Source organism: Arvicanthis niloticus, chromosome 2, assembly GCF_011762505.2.
Source record: "Arvicanthis niloticus isolate mArvNil1 chromosome 2, mArvNil1.pat.X, whole genome shotgun sequence".
NCBI lineage: Eukaryota > Metazoa > Chordata > Mammalia > Rodentia > Muridae > Arvicanthis > Arvicanthis niloticus.
The window spans coordinates 14,045,814-14,069,978 of record NC_047659.1 but is presented as its reverse complement, the minus strand read 5'-3'; the positions used below and the strand labels follow the sequence as shown (position 1 = coordinate 14,069,978).

Below are 24,165 nucleotides of genomic sequence, written 5' to 3'. Positions count from 1 at the left end.
GGTTACAATGTAGTAGTGCACCGTCCAGGTTGACCTTTGCTCACTGACGGCCACTTATACAATTGTCTGTTTGCATTTGAGAAAGGAAGGATGTGCACCTTAATACTTTGAAGAAGAAAAAGTTTACAATTTTACATTTGCCCTGTAGTTGAGCCCCTATGTTCCAAAGAAATGGGAGCTTTCCTTGCAAAAGATAGGACTGTAAACCAGAGATTTTGTGAAACACATACATGTGTATATGGAAACAATGCCCACTATGAAGGAATGGACATTAAGAAAATACTATCCATGTTTTATACAGTTAAAGGTATAGGAGAAAGATATTGGCCTCTGGGAAACAGGGAAAACCCGGGGCAGTGGCCTGTATTTCACATGAATTGGCTCAGGTGGTATATTTATTATTGAGAACAATTTCCCACATTCATGGTCTCTAGAGATTTGGGTGCTAAAGAATTTTTTTTTTACCCATGTCAGGGTCCTAACCAACTCTTTCCATCTGAAGCACTTCACTTGTCATGAAGCAGAGAGAAAACTCTAACTTTGGATGGAGAAGTTGCCAAAGTGTATTCCCTGGGTCATATGGGAGGCTCCAGGAAAGAGCCCCCCAGAAACTGCACAATTTGGGAACAGCTATTTAGCAGGTAGGTCATGGCAGTATCCAGTGACATCATCAGGAATGCCTTCCTTGGACATTCTCTTGTATCTAGGAAAGAAGTAGAATATTCTGTGATGTCAACTGTGTTGTGGTGACAACAACTGCCTGTGGGATAGTTCTTCAGTGCCTTTTGGGTTCACAAACAGGCATGTTTTCCAGGCTGCTTAGGCTATTTCGGAAAGAGAATGGTGATCAAGGAGAGACCACTCCCAGTAAGAAAGAAGCTGGCCTCCTGTCTTGTAAGAAAGGAAGACTGAAATCATTCTGGGAAAGGCACAGTGAGTCCTGGGTAGAGTTGGGGAACTTTCTGGAAGAAATAGGCTTGAGCTGGGCCTCCCAGGAATATGCCTTACAAGCTGGAGCCTTGGGATTTCTCAATGGTAGAACAAGAGTCAAGAATTTCTGATTATTAGTTTGACAGAGAGCCAGGTACTGACAAGCCTGCAGCTACTTTTCTGGGAGCTATTTAATTTCGTTTTGAGTGGCAAAGAATGCCATCAGTAGGAACTATGAGATTAACAGTGTGTCCGTTCATGGTAGAAGTTGAAGCCCTTCATCATCTAGATTACTACAGGTTAAAGGAGTCTCTGAGGACAAGAACAGAGAAGGATGCTACACTGGTCATGTGTGGGGTCTCAGACACTTTGGGTTTCAACACACATGATTAGACCTTGATGGTGCTAAGCAATATGAACTCCAGGATTTACCTGCATCACATCTGATATGAGCTGACAATGATCCCTAAGTCTTTATGTCTGAGGCAGCTTATGGATTTCAGTGCATCATACTCTCTGTAATAGGGAGTGTGGCATATGTATGAAGATGGTGGTTGGGAAGAGGGATATAGCTGAGCAGAACAGCCCAAAGATAGCTTTTCTGCTCCTTCTGGGATTCATCCTGTCTCTAGCTTTTCCTCTTCCTCACCCTTCTTTTGTTGGTAACAGAATGGTCTCTGCTGCCCCTGGGCCATCCACTCTGCAAATTCATTTGTGTTTATTTATCTCCAGACTCTGCTAGGCAAACATCATCCCAGAATTCCACCATCAGTAACCAGAAAGAGATGACAAAATTGGAAGAACTGAAATTGAAGATCAAGAAGATGAGCTTTGAGGAGGAAGAAATTAGTCAAATGCTGAACCTGTACAATTATAATGATTTGAACTACAGGTAGTAATTATGCTCAGTCCCCTGTTGACTGTATTGTGCCCTCTCTATTAACCCAAGATTTCCTCTCATCAAAAGAGTGTGTCACCTCTAATCATGCATGTTAGAAAGCCCTGACAGGTGTTGAGAAGTAGGATACTTGACCTTGAGGTACTTGGAGTTTGATTGGTTCTGTCCACAGCTGGAAGGCCCTGGTCAGATTTGCTGCCTCTCAGTGTGTAAATGAAATGCCTGCAGGTCATCACTGCTTTCCTCTGAGTTTGGTCCTTATACTCTGAGACTATGGCACCTCCCTGGATTTAGCTGGCATTCTAATTGTGTTTGTGGTTGGGTTGTTGTGTATATGTGTGAATGTAGTTGTGTTTGTGCTGTTCAGGATCTGAGGCTCTGCCACCTTTGATGAGGTTTGAGGATTTGTCTGATGCACAGTTTGCAGGTCAGGATAGTGTTGAGTCAGTAGACAACCAAATTGTTCAACTGGGTACTTTGGTCTTTGTGTTTGCACTGGTGACACATAGGAATCTCCTGGGGAGGAAGTGTTATTAAGCCTCTCCCTGGAAATACTCTTCTTGTCCTCTGAGAATTCATGTAACAATAGAAACCAAGGATTGAGAGGCCTGCCTTAAAAATAAAAGAAAAGTCATCAGAAAAATCTATTGGGCCCAAGATTGTGGCGGAGACTAGGAGAAACGTCTCACAGAACTAGTGTATTCCTTCAGGCTCACACAAGATGCTCTTGGAGGTCTGCTCCCTCCATTTGGTCCCCTGGCTCTGCTGTCCTGTGCCAAGGATTATAAGTTTAATCAGCAGCAATAGGCCCCATGTCCAAAGAGCAAGGGTGAGGCATATATTATTGGCTGGGGTAGTCCAGGATACAGCCGTTCTGCACATGACCCTTAAAGAAATATTTGTTCTATGTGCCATGCCCTAACACAGGATGAACATTGAATTCGATATCATTAAAAGAAACCACAAAAAGACCATTATGAATATCCAGAAAATGATGGAGTCAATAATTGATGCCATGGAGAAATACAAGGAGCTCATTGAAGAAAACCATTCCTACAGGTGAGTGACTGACACAGCTGAGACCTCAGCACTGGGCAGGGAATGCTTCTGTCCTTCTAGGACTTTGAACAAAAGTAAGGGCTTTGTTTCTATACTGTTTCTTAATAGGAACCCTGCCTTGAGGCAAGAGTCATGGATCTGTACCTCTTGCACTCAGGTGTCCTAAGTCTGAAGAGTATATAAGTGTATACGTTTGTAAGACCTTCCAGTCTTATTCTTCCAAATTCATGATCCTCCACATAGAAAATATTTTCACCTCGATGGGAATATCAAGCAACACTGAACTTCTATGGCTCTGACAAGAGATTTAAAGATCTGTGATCCATGACAAAAATGGAAAGAGTGTATTCCTGTTGGATCTTCTCCCCTCTGTCAGAGGGGAATTGCCCTCTACCTGCTGATGGTTTTCTAGTACCAGGGACAGATAAGCACCCATGAGGAACATTTCATCTTCCTTGATGGACATAAACCCTCTTGCTGTCAGGCCTTACAGAAGTACTTTCAGTCTGGTAGAATGTGGCTGGTCTCTGGATGTGACCTGCCTCTACTTGGTGCTGATATGTATACTGGGGACTCTAGTCTGAGGCTGTCTAGGGACCAGGACACTTGCAGGGATGATGGTACTGGGAGGAGTGACAGGCAAATGGAAGCTGGCTGGGAATCACCATTTTGTTTGTTTGTGGTTCAGCACCAGGCACTGCCAACTCCTTAGAGAATGTTCTCAACTGAAAGACAATGTCAGGGTATTGCTGCAGACAGAGAACAGAAACCTGCTGGTGGAGCAGAGTGAACCACAAGTGTCCTATGGAGAAGATAAGAGTTTCTGTGAGGAGTCCAACAAGAACATCTGTGTTCGGGTGCCAAGCATCAGCAGGTAGGATGAGGCATCAGAGGCAGAGCCCTCATGAGTAACCACAAACATAGACAAACCAGTGTCACTCACTTGAATCATCTGCTTCACCTAAATTACCTTTCCTTCAAACATGACAGATTACTCATGGTTTTATGCTTACTTATAAGTTTTGGTGTTTCTCTCTCTCTCTCTCTCTCTCTCTCTCTCTCTCTCTCTCTCTCTCTCTCTCTCTCTCTGTGTGTGTGTGTGTGTGTGTGGTGTGTTTGTGGTGTGTAGTGTGAATGCTTGTGCATCTAAGTTTTATTTGGACAGGTATGGATGATTGTGTTTATACTAATATTTTGTGTTTGTTTAATGCAAGGTGATTTTGCAAGTGGTTTTTTTTTGGTATGGGTGTTTGTATATACAACAGTGTGTTTGTGTGTGTGTGTTGTTAATATGTGTGTCTCTCTCTATTTCTCTGTGTGTGTCTTTGTTCAGACATGCACCTGTGTGTGTTTCTAGATGCCAAGTTTAATGAGAAAAGCAATCTGAGATTTCAGTTTGCTTCCACGAAATATCAAATACAACAGTCCAATTATTCTGCATCAGAACCTCGCTCCCAAGAGAAACAGAACACAAAAAACTCTTTTAAAGTCAGATTTTCAAATGATTAGGGGCAAAGTGTTGATTCTTATTGAAGTCATTTGGAGCAAATCAAAGGAATACGGTGCATGGAGTTAAGGGGAGGTTGCTGTATAAAATCCATGTGTTTATGTCCCTTTTCTGTTCTTAGTGAACTGTCAGGGCCCACTGGAATGTCAGGTGGCTCACTGTGACTTCTTAGCATTCCAGGTTGTTTTCCTCATTGTCTGCTACCATTTACTTTCCAGCTACTTCTACTCAGTAAAAGTTTGCCTTCAAGTTTGTCTTGGATTTTATTCCTTGAGGCATTGAGTTGCTTGGAGCTGAATCTGCATCTAGCAGAAGTCCCAGAGCTGTGGTGCAAGAACAGGGCTGCTTCAGGAGACCCTTGAAGGTCATGATACACTAAAGCACCCAACCAATGTTATCTGTGTAGCATTCTGCAACTGCTGTTATTCAAAATCGCTTTCTCTGAGTTAAAATCAGTCTCAATTTGGGTTGGGAGTCATGAGAACCTTCAGACAGGTCTGGTAGTACAAAATTTGGTAGGTCTGTGAGAAGCCTTGTTCAGAAAGTGGAAATGAAGTCCCATTTACTCAGTGATTTAAGAACAAGCAGTAGAAGTACACAGAGCAACTAGGGCACATCAGGGTTGTAGTGGTCTGCAGAGCAGCCCTGAAGGAGAAACTATCCAGATGTCTGTCAGTAAAGAGTGAAAATGTACCATTTGGTGCAGCCCTTCCATGGACTATTGCTCAGTGTGAGATAATCCAAACAAGCATTTGGCATTTCAACTAGTCAGCCTTATCTTGCTCAAAATGTCCCTGACACAGTCAAATTATGGGGAGAAACTTGTACATTTCTATCCTAGTTATGGGTATTTCTTATTCTTCTGGGCTCATAGCTTTGGACACCAAGTCAGTCAGGCTATGGTAAAGGGAGCTCCTATTGGAAGAAGCTGTTTACCTGGGGTCAAGTCTGGAACAGTAAACAAGAAAAAGAAGCTAGTCTTCCACCAACATGTGATCTTTAGCTGGGAAACAAACCTTCTCTACACAGCCTTTGGAACTTGCTAAGCCAGATTATATAATAGGCCAAGAAGCCTGATTCCAAGTTAGGTTTAAGAGAGGAAAGCATATCACTGACTGCACTGTCCATATGCTATGCCACTATGTACCTATCCCATTCAAGATTTGATTTTTTTTATACCTGGAAATATACTGGTAGATTTTTTTATTAGCAATAACTTGGAAACTAAACCAGTTACTGCAATATACCATGCTGATAATGTGTGGTGAACACATATATTTTGTGTGTTTGAGAGTGTGCCCTACAAAACCCATAGACATACAGCTGTATGTTCTGTTTCTTCATGACCATCACCTTATAGTTCAGTGCCTAGCCTTGGGAGTAATTTTCTTTAACACACTCTTGCTGATTATAGGACCGGGGCAGTGCCCATGGATTTCATGGGAGATGGTTTTTTTGTGTGTATTTCCAGATAAAGGGATTGACAAATGGAACACAGGCAGGTTCCTGCACTGGAGAAATAATCAAAGCCTTCACTTCAATTCTTGACAGGTTCCTTATAAGACATCTATATGGTCTTCTACGTAGCTCTCATCTCTTTTGAACTCAGATTCAGACATTGCTACAATGTTACTACTCAATATAATATACCTGGACTATTGGAAAAATATAATGTTTTTTTTTTTTAACTCCAGTACAGTGTGTAGTTCACAGTTCAGTTTCTAGCAGGTTTTAAAAGCTGAGAAAACGATCCAAGCCCAGGTGCTCTATGACACTTGGGGATCAAGGAATGGCTTCAGCTGATAGGTCATGCTGGACTGTCCAGATGAATAGAACTGGTGTTGGAGGGAGAGCTAAACTGACCAATGCTTACCAGGTCTTTGGCCCTTCCTTCCATAGGTCTAAAATGCTGCTGCAGAAACACAAACATGCCACAGACCAGGACAAGATCTCCCACCAAGAGAACTGCTGTGTGAGGTGCACTGAGTGTATGCAGCAAATGCACCACTATGGCATTTCATCCCTAATCTCCATGGCAATCATGGGCTGCAGTTTCTTCTTTATCTTGCTTTCCTTGGCGTGAATAGGCCTTAATTTCATCTAGCCACTAGCCCAGCAAGAATGCACATTTGGAGGAAGACAAGTGCTGAGGCACATCAAGAACTTCTGGGCATCCAGGAAGAGTCTGAGAGTGTACATGTTTTCTTGTGCTGATGGGTCATCAATAGTAACTTTATAAATACCAGTCAACAAACTTGCAGACTTTGAGACAAAAACTGTCACATGTCTTATGCTCAATCTTGGGAGGACATATCCTTCAAACACAGACTCCATAAAAAGGAGACCTGCTTACATTTCTCTTGAAAAGATTATTTCCATCAGTAACTGCTTTCCTAGTATGTTGTCAAGGCCAGCCACAGGCTGTAAGTCTGTGCTGCAAAATAAGCAGCCAAAGAATGCTGCTTCCCACAGTTCTGGAGTTTAGATTTTGGTTTGAGTTTTTCTAACTTTGGTTATTTGGTTATCCTTATTTTCATTTGAAATTTGTTATTGATTTGTTGTTGTTTTGTTCTTGTAATTGATTTGATATTTTGATAAGGCTATACACTGTACATATTTCTGTCCAGTTTCAGTTACTTTTGAGTAAATTGAATGTATTATTATGAATGAAAGAGTGTTCTCTAACTCTTCACTCATAAGAACCTTCCTTATTCAGGTGAGGTGTCACCGAGTTGAAATCCCACAGCTATCAGACAGAGATGGATGTCTAAATTCTCATGGGGCTTGGGCTTCTTAATTAATTCCTGATCTAGCCTATATGGGTCAGTGAACAGGGTCTAGCAAGAGAGAGAGTAGTGATGGAGGGGCAAGAGGCGAGAAGAATGAAGACAAGACAGAAAGTCTGATCAAGTCCCATTTAGCAAAAGGATATTCTGGGTATTTATATGCTTTACCAGGTGGCTTGCAGTCATGGACAAGCAGGGGAACAGAGCTGCAGTTGCTGTACCACGTGTTCCTTGCAGCTTGGGACACTAAACAGCAAAACAAGATATGTTAGAAAAGCAAGATGTTTATCAGAGTGTGCTCAGCTGTTGTAGGCTGTTTGCAAAACAAGTCTCTTGTGTTGGTATATTGCTCAGATGGCTGCAAAGAGGGTAGCCACTTTCTGCTAGGAGTCAGCTCCCAACAACTTCCCAGCCAGACTGAGCTACAAAGGTGTTGGGATCCCACTCCTAGCAGAAAGCAGCTATCCTCTTTGCCGCCATCTTGGGCCATAAATTTGTAGGTTGATCCTTGTCCACCCTGAAAAAAGACTTGTTTTTCTCGGCTGATATTTTTGCAAGCAGCCCACAACCACTTAGCACACTCTGAGAATCATGTTGTTTTTCTCAGACATATCCTGGACTTGTTGTTTAGTGTCCCCAGCAGCTAGGCACTAGTGGTTAAGTGTCTCCAGCTGCACTCCCCTGCTTGTGCTTATATACCAATAATTGTGTTTCAATAAATAGACTTGATCAGAAAACTGTCTTGTTTCCATTCTTTGCATCTCTTGCCCCTGCATTCCCACTCTCTCCCTTGCAGACCCCATTGATTGACCCTCATGGCGGGTCACTTGTCATCCAATGTGGGGCAGTGAGAACAAGAGGCTCCTTGAGGGACATCATTGAAAGAAGGGTCTTCGACTGGAAATTTAAAAGTGTAACAAAGGTCGTCTCTGCTTGTACCTGCTGAATTGACACTGGTAAGTCATAGTATGAAAATGGGGCAAGAAATAAGTCAGCATGAACTATATGTGGAACAGATGAGAAACGCTTTAAAGACCCAAGGAGTAAGGGTGAAATTCAGCATTTGTTGTCATTTTTGATTTCATTAAAGCCTTATCTCCCTGATTTCCACAAGAAAGAACCATTGATGACAAAAGATGGCATAGAGTTGGAGATGTACTTAAAGAATTTTACAGCTCATTTGGGACTAAGAAGGTCCCAGTTACTGCCTTTTTATAATGTAACTTGAGAAATGAAATGATCTCACAAAGTGTTTGTCTATAGGTCTATAGTGGTGGTCATTGAAGAGGGTGAAAAAATTTTAAAAGACAGTGAAAAGAAAAAAAGAAAGGAAAGAAAGGAAAGGTTGATTCTTCAAAGGAAGAGATAGACATAATTTCTCTAGATAGTGATGATGATCAGGAAGTGACCTCTCCCAGGTCATCCAGTAGGCCCCAAATTTTGGATCAGACTTTAGAGACAAGAGAATCCAAGGGGGAAGGAAGTCAAACCAAATAGAGTCCCTCAACCCAAAGAAAAAAATGACTTAGCTGTTCAAAGAAAAGAGATAAAATGCATATACCCAAAATTAAAATCCAAAATAAGACCAAAGGATGATAACTATTTGTCTGAGTTAGACTCGGATAAGTTGAACTCAGGTACTGAGTCACCTTCAATGGTGTTCTTATTCTTCCCCACTGCTTTGACCAGCCATGTCTTTTGTGCTTCCACATGAACTTTAAAATTGTTTTCTAATACTGTGAAGAATAAAAATTGGCAATTCATTGATATTGCATTTTGTTTATAGATTACATTTTGTAGAATGACCATTTTTACAGAATTAATCTTACCAATCTCTGGTCATGGGATATCTTTCTATGTTCTAGTGTCTTCTTCAATTTCTTCAGTGCTTTAGTATTCATTTCAGATGGCTTTTATGTCCTTGGTTAGGTTTACTCCAAAATATTCTCTTTCTTATGCTGCTGTGAATGAAATTGTTTCCTTAATTTTTTCTCAGCATATAAATTATTGTTAAATATGCTGGCTAGTTTATGGTCAACTTGATATAAGCCAGAATCAGTTGGGAAGAGAGACCCTCAATTGAGAAAATGCCTCCATAAAAGTGGCCAACAGGCAACTTTATTAGACTGTTTCCTGAACAATTATCAACATGGATGAGTCCGGCCCACTGTGTGTGTTGCCAAGCCCAGGCATTGTTCTGAGTTGTAAAAGAAAGTAGGCTTCATGAGGAGTAAGCCAGTAAGCAATGCCTCTCCATAGCATCTGCTTCAGTTTCTGCTTCTACCTTTCTGCCTGTGTTTAGTGAGTTCCAGGCAAATGAGTGTTGCTGCAGAAGCAGAACATAAACCTATCAAGAGCATAGTAACAACCACGTGATACAGAAACATGGTTTGAAGGTGAGCCTCAGAGCAAAGTGGTCACAACAGGTGGTCACAACAACATGTGGTCATAGTTATCTTTAGAAGAAACAAAGGTATTTTTGTCACTCTGGAACAGGTAGTAGACAGCCATTTGAGCTAAGGTTATTGATAAGGTATAGGCCAATCCTTGAGAAACTTATTTAATCATAAACAGCAATGAACATAATTTTTCTTTACTATAAAATTGTTTTCAAGACTAAGCCTAAATCAGGATGCTGCCTGATTTATCAATATTATATAAAAGGCTATTTGTTTACTAGGAGAGATTTGAAAGAGTGTGAATTCAGATAGAAGGAGAGGTAGAGAGGGTCTTAGAAGAGTTGATTTAGAGGAAAACAATCAGAATGTATTCATGAAAAAAACATTTCTAATAAACGAAAACTAGAAAAGGAAGGAAAAACTGGCTGCATTCTTCTTTCAATCTGAAATTTTGAGTGAAGCTAAATTCAAAAATAAAAGATGAATTAACATGACAGGAGAAATTCTAAGACTGCATGAAATGATCTGTATTGACCACATTTAATGAGGTTTACAGTGAGAATTAGAAGTAAAATGTAGAGCAAATAGATGTAGAAAAGTGTGTGAGAAAATGTAAGATTAAGACAAAGGGGTAATTGTTAAAGAAACAAGTGCAGTTAAGAAACCTAACAGCAAAACACTGAAAGTTTGGAGTGGGGAGTAACGCACTGCAACCCCAACATTAAAATCAGAGGACAATTTGTAGGTGGTCTGCTCTTTCCTTCAACCATGTAGGAATAAGGGAAGGAGCCCTGGTTTGGAGAGTTGGCACAAAGGACTGTACTTGTTGAGACAGCAAACCACCTGATCACCTCAGTCATGGAACTGAAGAAGCTCTGTGCCTATACTGAAGTTCTTTAAGGTCCTGTTCTCAATTGTTTCTTGACCTCTTAGTAAACAAAGACATGGGCTAATTGCTGGGCAGAAGGTACAGGTCCCTGGAGCAAAACTGATCCAAAGGAAAGGGTGCATGCTTTGGTGAAAGAAGAACAATGCAGCAATGTGAGGTATCAAAATAAAGTGGCCACAGAGTCTGCTCCTACAGGAAGGTGGTCAGGGGCAATTAGCAAGGGACAGATGTGACTGAAAGTTAAAATGTAGGGGAGGTGGGAGAGGTTGAGATAAGAAATTGATGAAGACACTTGTTTTCCAATTTGGAGATAGTACAACCCCAAGAGGACAAGTAGAAAATGAACAACAGTGTGTGTGTGTGTGTGTGTGTGTGTGTGTGTGTGTGTGTGTGTGTGTGTCTGTCTGTCTGTCTGTCTTTCTGTCTGTGTTTTAGCCTCAGATTTAAAGGTAGCTAGGAGGGTCCTTGTAGCAAAGTCACTTTCCAGAGTAAAGGTAGAAGTAGAGCAAAGATACAGACAACATCTACCATCCCTCTCCTTTGCTAGGTTTGAGCTGAAATATTCACCCCACAGTCCTGTGTCCTCTGCTGAATGTTCCATTACCCTGGCCTTGTCTGAAGCTTAATCTAAACACTGTTTTGATGGTACTTGATCATGATTTATTTCCCACTTCCACCACTCAGAGAATTCTCAATTCTGCAATTCATCTGATAAAGCCTAATCTGCACTGTCATGAAGGATGAGACATGAGAAATCTGCTCCATTCCTGACAATAAGCGATCCTGAGGCATGGCCCACTTTAATGATCTCCATGGAGGCCTCAAAGTTTAAACACTGAGCATGCTTGCCTCATGTATGTGACCCTACAGGTCTCAAGAAACTTCTCCCTTTTGTTGGGTGTGATCCAGTGCAACTAACACACCATACAAGGAAGGAGAAAAGTCCAAGCAGGGGCTGGATAGATGGCTTATCCATTTGAGAATTTGTTTCTCAGAGGACCTCAAGAACAATGATTAACAATCCTAGTCACTTCAGTTCCAGGTGGAATACACTGACCTCCTCTGGCCTCAGGGGAATTGCATGCATGTAGTATACAAACACACAGCAGGAAAAACACCCATACATATTAAAGAAATAATGTAATAACAGAAACAACCCTCTAACCAAATTTTAAAAAGGCATCAAATACGTTTTCCAGGACAAGAGGACAAAAATCATCATCAGTACAACAATAACACCACCAAAAACAAAACAAAACACACAAACAAACAAAACCCAACATCTCCCAATAGGTCTTGGAATTCATTATCTCTGCTGTGCAGTTATAAGTGATGCTACCTTTCAAGGAAACAAGAGGCATACAGCTCTGTGGTTACTAATTTCTTTCATACTCCCTTAGTGAATAACTTTATTTCTTGAAATATATTAGAGAAACACTCTTGTATTTCTCCTCTGTTTGTTCATCATGAGCATCCACAGTACAGTACATTTCAACATAGCTGAATTTATGACCACAAAGATACAGCATGGATGTGTTTTTCAGCATGAACTTGGGATCCACAAAGTGTGTCACACTATCCACATCATAAGCACAATTCTTTGTGTAGCTCTGACTGGTTGGGAACTAAAAATGAAGCCTAAGCCACTTTACATTTGAAGATGTCCATTCCGCACTGATACTTCTACTGTTACAAGACTGTGAACCACACATGAATACAGACAATTATTATGAGATAAAAATTAGAGATTGCCTTTTTATTCATTAAAATATATTAATTTTATTCAATACCAGCTTAATTTAAAGTGGAGGAGTCAAAGTATACATTATACAGCCTTAGCAAACCAGCAAATTACAGTAACAAAAAATAATAAATAACAAAACTTCAAATGAAAAGAAAGAAAATCATATACTCAAGGCAATTAAAACTCTAACCAAAACCAAACCACAATTATTATGCTAAGCAGCATTCCCTTGTTATAGATTTTGTAGCACAGACCTACAGCCTGTTGCTGGCCTTTGAAATATAGTGCCAAGTCAGTCAGTGATGGTAATAATCTCCTCAAGATGAATGTAGGTATGCCCCATTGGGGTGGGTGTTTTGCTGTAGGACAATTTCTTCCAAGGAAAAGCATGAGTCATGTTACAGACAATACCTCAAAGTCTTTAAAATTTGCTTGACTGATCTTCATGAAATTATTGTTGATGACCCATGAGGACAAGCAAAAATTTACATTCTGAGGCTCCTGCTGGATGACCAGCAGATCTTGATGTCCCTCAGCACTTCTCTGAAGCCTTCCAAACATGCACTCTTGCTGCACCAGAGGCTAGACAAAATAAAGGCCTTGTCACATCTAGGAACCCAAAGAAAGGAAGAAAATGCAGCCCAAGATTGCCATGGTTATAGGGATGAGATGCAATGGTGGTTCATTGCTTTGCACACTCAGTGCTCCTGGTGAGTAGTTGTGTCTGAGGGAGATCTTGGCCTGTTTTTGCCCTGTTTGAGCTTCTGGTGGAGTATTTCAGACCTAGGGGAGGAAGAGACAAAGGCCTGATGAGGGCCTGCCATGTCAGCTATCCAGCAAACACCAGGCTTATTCAGCAGGACAATCAATCCAGTATGACCTTTGAGCTAAGGTTATTCCCTGTATCACCAAAGGAGAAGTACCACAGAGCACCTGGGCCTGGGAGTTTTTCTTAGATTTAATAAATGGCTTGAAAGTGAACTGTGAACTACACACTGTGCTTGAGTAAAAATAAAACACCACATTTCTTCAATAGTCCATATATATTATATTGAAAAATAACTGTGTAGCGATGTCTGAATGGAGCACTATACAGAGGCCTTCTAGGTAGCCTAGCCACTATTGAAGTGAAGGCTGCTATGATATCTGAAGTGCAGGAACCTGCCTGGGTTCCACTTGTGAACCCCTACATCTGCAAATCCCCAGAGAAACCATCTCCCAGGAAATCCATGCTCACTGAAGAGATACTATAATCAGCAATGTGTGCTGACTCTGCCTCCCCAGTGCTGAGATTACAAGCATGTGCTGTTGTGCTCAGGTTTTTTTTTTTTTTAATTTTAACTGAGTTTTGGGAATCAAACTCAGATCTTCATGCTTATGTAGATGGTAAGTCTTTACTGACTGAGTCATCTCCTCATCTCTGATTTTATATCTTTACCATTTAGATCCATTCTCATACTTAAATGCTGATGAAAATCCTTACTCATGTCTAGGTTCTTTTTACTATTTTTTGCAAGGTTGAAAAAAATACCACTTCCTGTTTCAAATGTATATAAAGCGGTTGAGTTAAAAGGAATAGAAACTCCCTTCCAGGTTTAAAATCCTGTGTACATATCCAGATCTCCTCATCCTTCCTTCACAAACCACTCTGTCTACCTGACGTGCTTTCCCTACAAATGGAAAACATTGAACTATTGCATTCCATGTCATTTCAATCATCATTTCTAATGTCTTGTAACACACCAACATGTAAACTAATGTCTTTTAAAAAATCAAAAGGTGCAATTCCGTATAAATTAGGCACAACAAACTCAGTTCTTAGTCTTTCAAAAGAACTAGATGAGCCAATTTTTGAGTAATGCAGTCAGTCTTCCCCAGCAAGGCCATCTCTCAACTTACTAAAGTATTCTCAAGCCTACAGGTGACATTTTAATGATCAATATGACCACCAAGTATTAACAAATATTACATAAAACTGAATCAGTGTTATGACTGCTTCAAAACTGTAGTTACTAAACACTGGAATGCAAAGATACAAGTGGATTTTTATTTTTTATTCATGGCTTTTATAAAGTAAGATCTTCTAATAGCCTACCAAATCACTAACACACACAGTGACCAAATCACAAAATACATTTCTGAAAGTGAAGGAAGAATTAGAACCAAATATGCAGGTACAAAGTGTTACTAGAGTAATAAAGATTAGTGGAAAATCTAGATCTTGAGTTTCATGGTATTCATCATATAAGAATTAGGTGATTTAGGCTTGAACTCTTGAGGACTTTGTGCAATGAAAGGATTTGCTGTATTTAATACAGTAACCAAGAGCTGCCTGTAGCTAGTGAGCACTTGTGAAAAGTGAGTAGCACAACTAAGAGACTGTTTTCTCAATGTTAATCAACTTAAAGATTCCATGTGTAGCTAATGGAACATGTTCAACAGTAAAGTTACTCACATTATTTGAAATGCAAACTTATCAACCAGAGTTTTTCAAAGTATAGTGCCCTATTATTCTATAAAATTCTGTTGATACCAAATGATACATAAAGCCAGCATTCAGCCTAAATAGAATATTCACTTTGGAAATGAGAATTAACATTAGCTAGATTCAGAACTTAAGTTTTAATTGGTAGAAAATTATATAAAACCTTAAGTTTTCTCCTATTGTTTTTGTTAACAAAACAAAGTGGCCAGTGGTCACTCTTTGAATGGTTTCCCAATCCATGCAAGTAACTTTCCCTTCAAATCTGTTCTGCATCTCCTACTCAGAAAAACGATGGCAAAATAGGTAGGTACTCAGCATTAATAGGTTCCCTCGATGTGTAAATTCCACACGTTAATTTCCTCTTTCCTTAAGAGAGACAAACACTGGGGAGCATCTGCATCTCCTGAAAGTCTTATGATTCTTCTTCCCACCTTTTTAAAGGTAGCAAGCGTTCATTCAGACATAGTTGCGATTTCATTGGTAGATACAGAATTATTTTTCTCTGCCCACAGTGTCAGTCTTTGGAGCACTTCAGGTGTTCTTTGACAAGCTCTTCCTAAATCAAGAAAACTAAACCAAGATGGTACAGAATATGCCAAGAGAAAATGAGTCTCGGGTATGCATCATAGCAACTGGTCCCCAACAGAATCAATTGGGACTGGTGGGTTTTGTTTCTTCCACCACAACCTCTCTCCCAGAGACAGTGCGGTGGACCGTGATCCAGCCCACAAAGCGAAGCCGAGAGCAAGGTCGTGACTCCGGGTCACTGCTGTCGCCAGCCCTGCTCCCACTCTGCACAGCAAAGCCACCTGTTAGGCCTGAGCCTCACCTGGCAGGAAAGGGGAGGCGTCGACCCCGTGGCAGCGCGGAACCCGCCCCTGTGGCGGCGGCCCGGATCCCTCGGCCGCGCATGGGTTTCTCGGGGCTGGGGCTGCACTGACAGGCGGACGGCCCGCACCGCTCCCGGCCCGGGACACCCTCTTCCCTCGCTGCCACCGCGCCCAACCGGCGCCCTGCCGGTAGGTGGCCCGCTACGTTGAAGAGAGCGCGGGCAGGGGGCGGTGTCGCCTCTCGCTGCCGCTGCAAAGAGCCCCGCCCGTCCAGCCTCCTCCACCGGGGACTCCTGCCCTCTTTCTTCTGTCCTTTCTCTGCCTCTCTCCCTCTCTCCCTCTCTCCCTCTCTCTCTCTCTCAGCCACTTCCCACACGCATCCGCCGCCTTCGCCACCGCCTCACATCCCCTTCCCGAAATACCCCGGCAGCCCCCGCCGCCGCAGCGCTCCAGCCCTGGCAGGCGGCATCCAAACTCCACTCGAAAATAATACAACTACCGCCCGCCGCGATTGGCGGCCGCGCCGGGGAGAGGCCGGAGGAAGCCGAGTGCCCACCGAGGGAGAGGACACAGGAAGCAGTGGCGCGCAGAGAGGGCGGACCAGGTGGTGGGGCTTCTGGGCGCGCGCCCGGGGCTCCGTGGGAGCAGCCAGGACTGGAGGTGGGGAGGGACAGAAACTGGGTACCCGGTAATGGCCCGGGATGGCATGTGGAGGTGGCTTGCACAAGCTCAGCTCAGTCATGTGCGGAGAAGGCAGCCAGAGCCGGTGTGAGCTAGGGAGGCTTCAGGGCTGATGTTGCTTCCATCAGAGTAGCCAGGGCTGCTGGGAACCAGACTCTAATGTGGAGCAAGAGTGAGAATGTCCCCGCAGCTTTGAGGGAGACTTAGTCGCTGGGGGACTGCTGACACGCGGGACTGAAGAGTGTGGTCTTCATAGCCTAAACAGGTTGTGACCACTGAACATTTCTCTCCAAAGCACCCCTTTCAATCTTGCATGTGTTTTTTCCCTTTCTTCTTTATCATCAAAAGGGTTTGCCTCCCACTCGAGAGAAATCAATTATTTCAAAAAGATGTGCAGGATTTCCAATGAATAGCATCCTTGGATAGAGAAGAAGAATGACTCCCTCGCCCTGGCACATGCACCCATGCCAACCCACAACTCAGAAAAGGCTTTTCTTTCTTAGGCAACTGCCAACTGTTACCATTCCAGGCTTGTGTGGGAGCAGATTGTTGTTCTCCTGTGTCTGTCAGCCTGAGTGACTCCAGCCCCTGATTAATACAAGGTACACATGGTTAGAACACAAAGGAGAGCTATTGGGTTGGTTTGAAAAAAAAAAACAAACCTCATTTTTCCCCCTGCATTGGTGTGTGTGTTGGGACAGACTTTATTTAAAGAATTGATTTGAGCCTAATGGCCATCTAGAAAAATGGGGATCTGTGCCAGGACTATCAGTTTATTATAATGCTGCTACTAAAAACAACTCTTTAGCCCCATAAGAACAGAAAATATCAAGGTGCAAGATCAAATGCACTAAGAGCTTCTGATATCTCTTAACATAACTATGCCATAACTCTGCTGAAACAATCTCTTTTCTTAAAATTACACTTTTACCATTAATGGTATTTGCTACGTTAAAATGGAGGAATTGTTGTAACTGGTAGAAGAGACTTAACCAGAAAAAAAAAATGATTTTTGCTTTGCATTTTCTTCAGTACCCAATTCCTTTCTGCATCAACTCTGGCCAATGAAATGAGGATTCTGTCTTCCCATGTCTCTTTATCAGCACACTGAAGGTGAATGAGTTAGCAGTATGAAAGCCTTTGACTCTGAAACAAAGGTGTTGTGACGACATTACTACAATATTTTGTGATTATAACTGTCCATGTGCTACAGCCAATCGAGTTTTACCTTCCTCGAGGATGACAGATTTATTCCCTTCTATATGTATGCCTGTTTAACACTGGATGTTGACTTAGCAGTTAGTACAATTGAACAAACACCCATCCTCAGTACTCTCTCCTCTGGGTTAAAGTTCTAGAATTTAAAAGCACAACAGATACTTGATTAGGAGCACAGCACAGACTGACTTTGGGGAGCACACAGGTGGTTTTGAAGGTATGAGTTAAGATAGTGGACCAAATATGTATCTCAGTGTATTAGGAATGAGCTGATGAAAATTTCTAGTGAAGAGTAATTGATGAAAGTATTTTACAGCATTCCATCTCTGCATTGAGAGGACATGATATGCTCGTCCTCCTCTTCCTCCTCCTCCCCCTCCCCCTCCCTGTTCCCTTCTCCCTTCACTCTCCCTCTCCCTCTACCTCTACCTCTCCCTCTTCTTCTTTTCCTTCTCTTTTTTCTCCTCTTCCTCATCCTCTTCCTCCTTTTTCCTCTCCTTCCTCCTCTTCCTCTTCCTCCCTATCTTCTTCTTCCTCCTCCTCCTCCTCCCTCTGTGTGTGTTTTATGAATGTGAGCTTGTGTACATCCTTGCATCCTTGTAGAGGCTGGACAGGATGCCTTCTTCAATCACTTTCCACCTGATTTTTTTTTTCAAACAATGTTTCTCACTGAACATGGAACTTCCTGTTGTGGCTAAACTGTCTGACCAGCAAGATCTGGAATCCAAACTTGGGTCCTCATGCTGTGCCATCTCCAAGACTTACATATGTCTCTTTTTTTTCTGTATAACATTGACACTCCACAGCAGCCCTGTTCAGTCATTAGGTACTTTTTGGTCATAAATTGTCAAGAGTCCTAAAAAGACTCAAATAAAGACTGACTATGTTGTTAAATCCATGTGCCCATGCCTCAGCCATTCACCACTGCCGAGTCTGAGAACTGATGACAGTCTCCATCAGAACTTGTGTCCAAAATAAATAGCACAGATACAGTCACCGGGGAAGTTACTGTAAGCTAAACACCACACAAGATTTTATTTCCTAATCTGCTACATGGTAGACATTAAGTACCTTCTTATATTCCTTACCTAGTGTAATTTTCATTAACACTTGCATATTGCTCCCTAAAGGAGCTAACTGTGCTCAGGTTCACCCACCTTACCACTGGCAAGACCTGATGCAAAATGCCCTTAAAAACCAATAAAGGAACTTTTGTGGTAGGAAATAGGCAACTATGGGTGTTCTTTTGAGCCAAATAATCCCTACTGCATGAAAATGATTTTTCTAAGAATCAGAACTACCAATCAGATGCAATAGACTGTCAAAGCAGCAAAGGTGAGTTCAAGAGTCCCAGGAGATATGACGAGAGCTAAGTGATCATCTAAAGGAGTTTAGAAAGTGGAGAAAGTAGGGATTGACTGGAAGGCAATATACATAAAGATAATGCCTGAGGTTTTCAGACTTGAAGAACACCATGAATTAAAGGAAGAAATGGAGTCTCAATAAACTTAAAAATGAAGCCTGTAGGTAATAGGTTAATTCTAGAAACCCAAGCAGAATACAAAGATGTTAAACTTCACACTGAAGAAAGTTAGATGTACCTGAAAGGAATGTCAGTTCACTTGTCAGCAGATATATCAGCAACAATGGACATGATATAAAAAGTCTCTGAAATATTGAATAACTGAAAAACTAGTTTCTCTGTCTACAATCCTTCCTTTTGTTTGTTTGTTTTGTTATTTTGAGACAGGGTATCCCTATGTAACTGACTAAACAGTCCTGGGACTCTAGACCAGGTAGGCCTTGAACTCAGAGATCTGCCTCCTGTGTGCTGGGGTTAAAGGTGTACACCACCATTGCCACTATAGTTCGAGAAAAGGGGTAAATATGTTTTTAAATTCCAACTCACAGATGGTGTTTGAAAAACATCCTAGGCTGTTGCTGTAGCTCAGTTGGCAGAGTGCTTGCTGGTATGCGTAAGTCCCTGGGATCCATTTCCAGCATTTGACACAATAGGTATGGTGGTAAATGTCTAAACTCCAATCCTTTAGGATGTAGAGACATGATTATCTTCAGTGGATCATTCTCAGGTACATATGGAGTCAGGGTTAGCCTAGGTTATAAGCTGTATCTCTAAAAAGAAGGAAGAAATCCTAAAGAATATAGTCTAGCACGAAAAAAGAGGTTAAATTCTAAGAAAGAAATGAGATAAGGTTAGAGATGAAAGAATAAATGAATGAATTAGCAAATATCTTGGTCAATCTAAAGCTGTAGGGATAGATAGATAGATAGATAGATAGACAGACAGACAGACAGATTTGATATTTTAGAAATTGAAAATTAGATGCAATAAAACTAATAGCCCTTGTACAATACAATAGATTATACTAGGAGAGAGTTCAGGGTTAAAATGTTTTAGACTTATTCAGAATTGAAATATTCATTGACTTAGATTAGCAAGTTATCTATATTAAGCTGCTTATTTGGGGAGTAAGCTTCATACAGAGGTTCCTTAAAATGAGAACAGGTCAGAGTCTTTGAGAGAGCTACAAAGAACAAGGTTTGGTTTGAAAATAAAATCATAAACCACAGGACAGAGCTGGCATGTACACACTGCTGACGCCATCACTGGCATGTACACACTGCTGACTCCATCACTGGTATGTACACCACTGCTGACTCCATTACTGGCATGTACACCACAGCTGACTCCATCACTGGCATGTACACACTGCTGACTCCATCACTGGTGTGTACACACTGTTGACTGCATCACTGGTATGTACACCACAGCTGACTCCATCACTGGTATGTACACCACAGCTGACTCCATCACTGGTATGTACACCACTGCTGACTCCATCACTGGTATGTACACCACTGCTGACTCCATCACTGGCATGTACACACTGCTAACACCATCACTGGAACTCTCAGCTCCTCCTGCACCATGCCTACCTGGATGCTGCCATGCTCCTGCCTTGATGATAACTGAACCTCTGAACCTGTCAGCCAGCCATAATTAAATGTTTTTAGAAGACTTCTCTTGGTCATGATGTCTGTTCACAGCAGTAAAACCCTAAGAGAGCATTCAAGTTTATAAAGTAAAAAACCTGACACAATAGGGCACACCTATAATCACAGAGAGAGGAATATCCTGGACTAGCCAGATCATGAGTTCTGGGTTCAGTGAGAGACCCTGTCTCAAGAAGTAAGGTCCAAAGAGATTGAAGACTTTTAATGTTTCTGACCTCCACAAGCATGTGCACACAGATGTGCATACACACTCGTGCACACACACATGAACACTCACATTATCATCATCATCATCATCAACATCATCATGAACATCAGTTTAAGAAGGAGATTCTACTCTTTGCAGTGGATGAACTTGAAAGAATTAAGCCAGACAGAAAAGTATTTCATGATTTCACTTGCATATGGAGTCTGAAAAACATACATACAAACACCAACACCCAGCAAATATATAGACATAGAAGATAAAGCATCACCTACCCGAGCCAGGGAGGAGAAGAAAGTGGGAGCAGATAGTCAAGCATGCAGAACAGCAGATGTGTAGGATGAGTGTGTTTAAAACTGAGTGAGCCATAGTGAACAAGGACGCACTGTATTCAGACCTTCTTCTACATGAGTGTTGTAGCTGATCTTGACACAAAAAGATAGTTATGTGAGGTGATGGGTGTGTTAGTTTTCTTCATTATATTTTATTACATAGGTGTGTCTCCAACATAATGTAATGTATAATTTTATTATATATTATGTTTTAGATTTCTTATCAGCATTAAAGCATTTTATTGGGAGTATCATCCAATATATACAAGTTATGTACAAGTTATGTACAAGGCATGGAAATGGCAAACAGCACAGAATACGGCTGAGGTATGAGCTAAGAGGTATGTCATGTTTCAATAAATATAATCTAAAATTTGTAAACTAAGTGACCAGATAGATGAGTCATTTTCTTTTTTAGTAAAACCATATAAAATATTTTTTTCATGTGAGGTAGAGGACACTTTTGTGTGTCATGTAATGCAACCAACCACAGCAATTTTAATCATAAAACTATATGCATTGGCAAATTATCAATTGAATTATGCTCAGTGTAGTTAATTTGCTTCAGTAGTTGCAGAAGGGACCATTCACTTACTGCCTTCACAGTTTAGAAACTGAGGAATAATTGAACTATTACACTGCCTTCAAATTCCCATAAGTTCTCCCGGCAGGACAGCTAATGGTGACTACATTTATCACAAACTCTAACAACTTCAAAGATGCCCTAGATTTAGCAATTATTCTAATGGGGTGTTTTCATGAGAATTACTTTAAATGTGCAGTGCTTTCTTTATTTTCAAGTGAGGTATCTTATATTGAAGAAAAAATCTTAAAAATTTATTTTATACTAAACTGACTTTAAACACTACTTTGTTTTCTTTGCTTAAATTTTAAAATGTTTTATATTTCATCAGTTTTTAATTCCAAAACAGTAGCACTATATAAGACATTTAATTCTATTTCGAAACAAGCTTCAAATTGTATTACATATTGCAAAAGCCATTTAAGTGGGAAGATTAAAAAAGACTGTCCTTTTAAACAAGATACAATACAAAATACCCATATATGGTTTTCTTCCAACAGTGGAAATGCTTAAGTATTTTACACTAGAAAACAAAACTTAAGCTCTGTTTAAATTTCTCAGTTCCACAAGTATACTATATGATGCAGCCGTTCATATCACATATTGCTGATTGCTTCCATGAAACCATTAACAAGTAGATCCAAGTTCAGGAGAAGGTGTATATAGCGTCACCACAATTTGTCGTCAGTTTGTAATGTCCTGCCCTAAAGATAAATAGGAATAAAAAACGAATAATTTTCCCTACTCAATCATAACAAGTTACACAGACCTTCCAGAAGTAGATGAAAACCCTTCAGGACTAGCTTTGCAGCTCTTGCTAGGGAAATACCTCGGGCAGGTTTCTTATTACTTGTGCTTCCTTTTCATTTTGCTTTTCTGCAGACATGAGCCATAGACACCCAGACATTGGGTGCTCTGACAGACTCTGGAGGGATGTGGGGAGCCTAGAAACACTGCAGTTACTCACTGTTTCACTGACTTTGGTCTGCTTTATAATTCACTATATACAAATCAGTTTTTTCATTACTGCTTCCCACCCCTGTACAAAAGATTTTACATATAAACAGGTTATATATTAAATATGTTGTAAAATTAGCTCAAGAAACATAAAACATCCTTATCTTCCAAAACACAAGAGATTCAAGCAAAGACTATACTTCAAAAATGATAAAGACTGAGCCAAACCTAAGTTGTTGGTAGAATCTGTCAGTGCTCAGTCTCAGCTGGGATTAGCAGGTGGTTTGTTTAAAAGTCTCCTTGATGGCAGCAGGAGTTTCTACACATAAGTACCTTTGTACACTTGGTGCAAATTCCTCAGAGTATGGACCACAGACAGAAACCACCCTTTGCTCAGTGTAAAAGCTAATGCTGAGTTTCTTCCACTCCTAAACATAGCTTTTCAGAATAAATGGTCGCATTTCTCCCTAAACAGAGTATGGACTCTGAAGGAAAATCTGCCTGCCCAGTGAACTTTGCATAACACATGAGACCTAACACCAAAGCAAACCTTAAGATAGCAACCAGCACACAAAATGAGCATGCACGAAGTCAGCTTCATATGGATATTTTAGCAGAGGTCACTCGTAGAGTATTACAGAATTTCAAAGTTTGTTTTCAAGCTATATGGTGCAATGTAAATCAAAGTTATGTTCAACAGTAGTAGGTATGATATTTACAGTTGATTAAACATTACTTTTAAGGAAGTTTAGACAGAAAATGATGGCACATCATTTCATCTTCTGGGAAGTGAAGACTACACTCAACAATGTCATGAGGCAAGTTTCATCAAGATTAGAAAAATCACACTTACTAAGCACCACATATGCAGAACACTTCTGAGTCTGTCAGAAAAATAAATGGTGCAAGTCCTTGAAGTCTGCCTCCTCCACACAAGCTGGGATACAATGAACTGACAACCAAGCTAAGGCTATTTTTAAAATGCCTGTGGTTTCCTTTCTCCAGACCTAAATAAAATGACATCAATGGTCCCCGTGCCACTTAACATGTTTCTCCCAAGGAGGTTACAAAAGTCAATACATTAAATTATAGAACATTGTAGGATAAATCCAGTTAGATCACAATATATTTAGGAACAAATGCACTTCTGGAAAGTAGAAAAGTTGCTTTTAGACAAGTATCATGAAAAAAAAAATATGACCATAAGCAAGTGTGATAACACAGGGCTCTGATGTCTCACAGTGTGGGGTACAGATCTCCAGTCATTGCATGTAGTGCCATGAGATATCACAGGACACATGAAACAGATGATAATGCCAGAGCTGCTTTCAGGAACATCCCTAAAAACCTGCACATGGCCAGTGGTGATGGGGCTCATGTCTGTTAACCGTACACTTGGGAGGCAGAGGGAAGAGGATCCCTGCAAGTTGGAGGCCAAACAGAACAAAACAAAAAAATTACAAAGCTTGCCAAGAATTTTCCTTAGTAATTTCAAGCCAAGCATCTACTAATGTGAAATTCGATGGTAAAAATGTCAGACTTTATGTGCAAAGAAACAACAAAGAAAAGTGCAGAGGGTGCCCTTCCCCAAATCACAGATTTCATTTGTCATCTAAAATTCCTGCT

The 24,165-nt window shown here is 41.0% G+C and overlaps 1 pseudogene across 1 annotated transcript; it reads left to right on the top strand.

Moving 5' to 3' along the window:
• The first annotated feature begins 803 nt into the window (after positions 1–803).
• On the top strand, positions 804–7,710 carry LOC117703451 (uncharacterized; annotated as a pseudogene). The gene is made up of 6 exons (XR_013108354.1): positions 804–933; positions 1,663–1,822; positions 2,756–2,887; positions 3,576–3,738; positions 4,332–4,357; positions 6,307–7,710. The product of XR_013108354.1 is annotated as an uncharacterized LOC117703451 (transcript).
• The last annotated feature ends 16,455 nt before the right edge of the window (positions 7,711–24,165 follow it).